We start from the raw sequence: 5,207 nt of genomic DNA on the forward strand, positions 1-5,207 counted from the left end.
GTTTATGTGAAGAAGATTAAAGGTTAAGAAAAATGAAGAAGAATATGGAAGAGAAACCCTTTTGACTTCCCAAAATATTTTCAAGATTTCTTGAAACTATAACTCCAAATTGATAAGTACACCCCTTTCTTGGTAAAAAAACAGCTTTATCAAAAAAGGAATAAACTAATTATGATCCCCAAAAGGTCCACTAAGCCTAAAAAAGGGGAAAAAATAAAAGTAATGAATCGTGTGTATTTGAAACTGTTTAGGAGAGAGAATATTTGGTAAATATTAATATCCTAATTATACTCCATATAAAAGGTACGAAATACTAATAGTATGAGAGAGAAAAATCTATAAAACAAAATTAAAATAAATACAAAAATTAAATGTTTTGTTATGTATATAATTTAAAAACTTAGTTTGTAATTAAATATAAGTATATTGATATTTTGTTAATAAAAGTCTTAAGTAGTATAATGTGATTATACAGTGTTGACTAATGATATAGGTGATTGGTATTGATAGATGCTTAGTGATTTTTATAATAATTGTCTGTGATAGTTATGAGATGCTTGATAATAATAACAAATAAAATAGTGATAAGTATTATATTTACTTAAAATTTTAAGTGAACATTTTAATGAGATTATATTTTGTATAAAGTATGAATGTTTTTAATCTATTAAAAGCTAATATATGAGTTTTTTTTTAAAAAATAAAATAAATAGATATACTTAATAAGTAAAAATTTGAATGATTCAAACCTTAATTAAATAAAAATAAAGAATCTAAGCGCACAATTAACCTCACACTAAACAAGTTATTATATTAACGTCCATGGCATTATGCCACTACCGGTAGGGTCAGGCATAAAATACGAAAAATCGAATTATCGAATTAAATCAATTTTTTGGTAATTTGATATTTGGTATGGTATTCAGGAGTAAAATTTTAGAATTACGGTATTTGGATTTGAGTTTGGTATGAGACATTAGAATCATTTGGTATTCAGTATTTCCCGAATACCGAATTATTTACTTAATGAAGGTCATATATCAATAAGTTCATAACTCATTAGTACAAGTTCGTAGAAAAAGTTAAATAGTAAACATAAACAATCCAAATACATATGTCTTTTAGTTGCATCAATTTAATTTTCTTGATGTCTACTTACTCATTGATTTTCTATTATATCGTGCATCTACATAGAAAAATAGATATAATTGGAGCAATACTATTAACTTTGTAATACAATCGTCTACAAATTCAATATGGTATTGTCGAATATCACACCGAACCGAAGTTTGATTTACTGATTACCGAACTATCAAATCGAAATTTAAAATTTTAGTATTTGATATTTACTTTTAACTATCAATTATCGAATTACCGAATCCAAAATTTAGAAATTCCAAACCAAATGCCAAACGCCCGCCCAGACTACAAGTAAAGAATTATGGGTGAAAAGAACATGTTGCACAATAACCTAACTTAGTACTACAAATTACAAGAATAACCTTAATTTGAATGGATTCATACTTATTAATTTTTTTAAAAACTAAAAATAAGAAATTTTGTACTATAAAAGTGGTCAGACTTATATTACCTTTTAAATTTAAATTTAAAAAAGAAATAAACTTTATCATGTGAAATGTATATATTTTCTATATGCACCTCTCCATTATTGAACTCAACTTGTTCAATTAATTAAATTCATGTTGAATGAAAAGATAAAAGGATTTAGAGAATATTCTATTTCACATGATCCGAACTTAAAATATCTATTTAAGAATTAAGTGATTTTAACTATTTCACCACATGTCTTATGATTAATTTGCTATATAGCATAACTATATTGTTTCACCAGTCTAAAGAATTTAATAGTGAGATTAAAATATTCAAATAAGAGAATTCAAAAATATATATAGTTTCTTAGGCAAAGAGCTTCAACATATGTATACATATATAATTTTTTAAACGATTTTCTTGCTATTGATAGTTTTTTATTTCATTTTAGTATTTTCATCTTAGCTTGTTTCACTCTTGTATTTTAAAATCTGTGTTTTTTTTTAAATTACTTTTTTGAGTTGAGAGTTTATCGGAAATAACTTTTCTATAAAATCACATTAAATAAGCTATTATTGTTATAATTAATACCACGTGTGTTCACTTTTACAGTTTACTCGTCACTTATTCCTAAAATAGATTTTCATTTTTACTTATCACTTTTGACATATCAAGAAAAGACTATAATTTTTTTTCAAGTTTTACTCTTAGTATTAAATACTTATTTTCAAATCACTTTCCATCATATAATAGGGGATAGTTTAGTAAAATACATATATAAATAATCATTTTAACAACTTTGCACTCCTTTGCCTACGCCCCGACAACCTAACATTTTATTTAAACACTGTAAAATTACTTTAAAACTAATTTAGTTTACAAACACTTAAAATAAGCTAATCCAAACCGACTCTAATTTAGTTTCCCCATGAACATGTTAGTTCCATTACTCTATAATTGTAAAATTACTATTTATTCCTCAAACAACAACAAAAGTGAAAAATAGGAAAAAGTCACAAAGAGCAAAAAAAAAATTAAAAAAATTGCCAACAATTATTGGATCAACCTGCTTATTGGGACTCCCACTTTGTGTTGCTGCAATTCAAGATTTACCCACAATACAACAAAATATAAAAAGTATCTTCTAATTATTTTATTTTATTTTGTTTGCACACTTCCCATTGCTCATCTTATTCTTTTATCTTATTGGTGGAGAGCCAGCTAGCAACAGTAGAACCAAAAAGACCTTCAAACCCCACAAGGCAAAAAAGTGGTATAATATGTCGTTTTGTTGGGAACGAGTTATTTTGAGATAAGTTTTTTAGAAACTAATTATTTTAAGATAAGTTATGTGATAACTTATTTCATTACTATGGTTAAAATTGTGGGATTAATAATTCAAGAATTGTCTAATACATCCAATCAAACGTGAGATAAAATAATCCTACATTTTATCCTAAAATTATTTTACTCTGTATACCTCACACCATACGACTCTTTGGTACTAGATATTTATATTGTCTTGATTAATTTAAATTCGTATTGTATAGAGTTTATTATAGAGTGGAATGTTTATTAGAACCTTTTTATTTATTATAAGAATTCAAACTTAATACCTTTATTTTAAAATATATTTTTAATTTTTAATATAAAATAATTATATAGGGGATTTCAATTTATTTGGGACTAAGATATAATTATTATTACCATATATAGGGGTTATTTTTGTCCTTTAATAACTTTATTTATGTATTACTTATTTTGATGTTCTTATTTCATATTTAAATTAAGGCCGATACATTTTTTAGGACAACCAAGAAAAGTGATCACACATATCTACTAATAATATATAAGAGGGAATAAGCACACACGTCTCGATCGATGTGTGTGCTTTTTGAAAATATCTATTAAGTTTGAAGATAATTTAGTCATTTTAAATTTATTATAGCTGCTTGCAAATTAGGACTTTCAAAATATCACACGTGTCACATATATTATTTAAAAATTACATTTAAAAAATATTATTAAAAAAATTGACAACAAAATTATAAAATTTAAACAAATTAAGTAATATATATTGAGCCCGGACTTGTCCGGACGTTTGTATCTAGTTCTATAATAACTAATGAAGAGTTTATGAAAACAACAAAAACAAATAAACAAATATTAATGCATGTACATTATTATATTAGCTTATTCAACAAACCAAACGGGCCCTTATGATCTATGTGTTTTAGAACAATATTTTATAATTTAAATTATTTGACTCTAACTTCTGCTCCATTTTGCAATAAAAATAACTTTATTAAAATTTGATAATTTATATTATAATAATAATAATTATTATTATTATAGAAATTTCATTATATCAAGATAAATATATAGATTCCGTATTTTTTTTCTTATGAATTTCATAATTATAGATGTATTCTTGCATTCTAACCTTTTTTTTCTTCCTCTAAGTATATTTATATTAAAAAATCTATTAGATTTTACCTTGAGCGTTGAGCATAGTATTTGTTGGTAGAACTTCACTAAATTATATTAACTAGTAACAATTAAATTATTTAATAAGATAAAATAAAATAATATTAGTTAACCTAATTAAGTGAGAAAAATATTATGTACTTACATGCCATTGTCAAAGCTAGAGTTGAGAAGGAGCTTCATTTGAATTCATTTTCTTTCGACGTGATTTGCTTATGCTAACTATTTCAAGTCCGAATATAGAAGGAGAATCATAATAGACCATCAATCAACATAAAAATTATCTATTCATGATACAGTGATGTGAGCTTTAATGATGAAACACAATTTTATACAATTTATTTGAGACTCGTTATAGTTATCATTGTATGACATATATAGAGATACCTGAAAGTTGACACTGAGTTTCTCTTAGACATCCCGATTAAATCTTTTATTGAACACCTCTAATAGGAACCGAGTGTACTAGTTTGACTCCTTTTGTTGACTTAATAATTTATCTGATTTTCACATCAAACATGCGCATAAAAAAGAAACAAAAAATCAAATTTTATGCATATTCATTTTATTTTTCAGAACAAGAGGGCATTTCTTGTCTTCTCTGACCTGCAACTTGTTTGCCTTTATTTATACACTTGTTGTCTCTCACTTTTGTTTTCATGTACACTATCATTCCTTTAATTTTGTGGAGGTTGATTAAGGAAAATGAACATTTGCTTCGTTGATTTTTCTCCTTATTATTTTAATTTTAGATATTCATTGTTCGTTGATGAATTAATTAAAACTACCCCTCCATGCCAATGAAAGGTCGAGTAAATATGAAAGTTATTCATCAAATCTTGAAAACAAAACATTTAAAGTTCTTCTCACTTTAATCTAAAAAAAATTCCATTCAATAATTTTTTATCTTAGCCTAAGATTCTTAGGTAAAATATAATTTTTTTAGTCTTATTTTTATAGTTAGGTATTTTGATTTTTAAAATATCGTACTACTACTATATTAAATTAATTTTGTATGATTTGGTATTTTAAAATTTTATTTTGATATTTTAGGATATTGATAAATTGATAATAATAGTTTTTTCAACTGCGACCTATATTTACACATATAATAGAGAATTATGACTTTAATTTTTTGAACTAATAGCTTATCCTTTTATATATATATA

This window comes from Solanum tuberosum, unplaced genomic scaffold, assembly GCF_000226075.1.
Source record: "Solanum tuberosum cultivar DM 1-3 516 R44 unplaced genomic scaffold, SolTub_3.0 scf00330, whole genome shotgun sequence".
Lineage (NCBI taxonomy): Eukaryota > Viridiplantae > Streptophyta > Magnoliopsida > Solanales > Solanaceae > Solanum > Solanum tuberosum.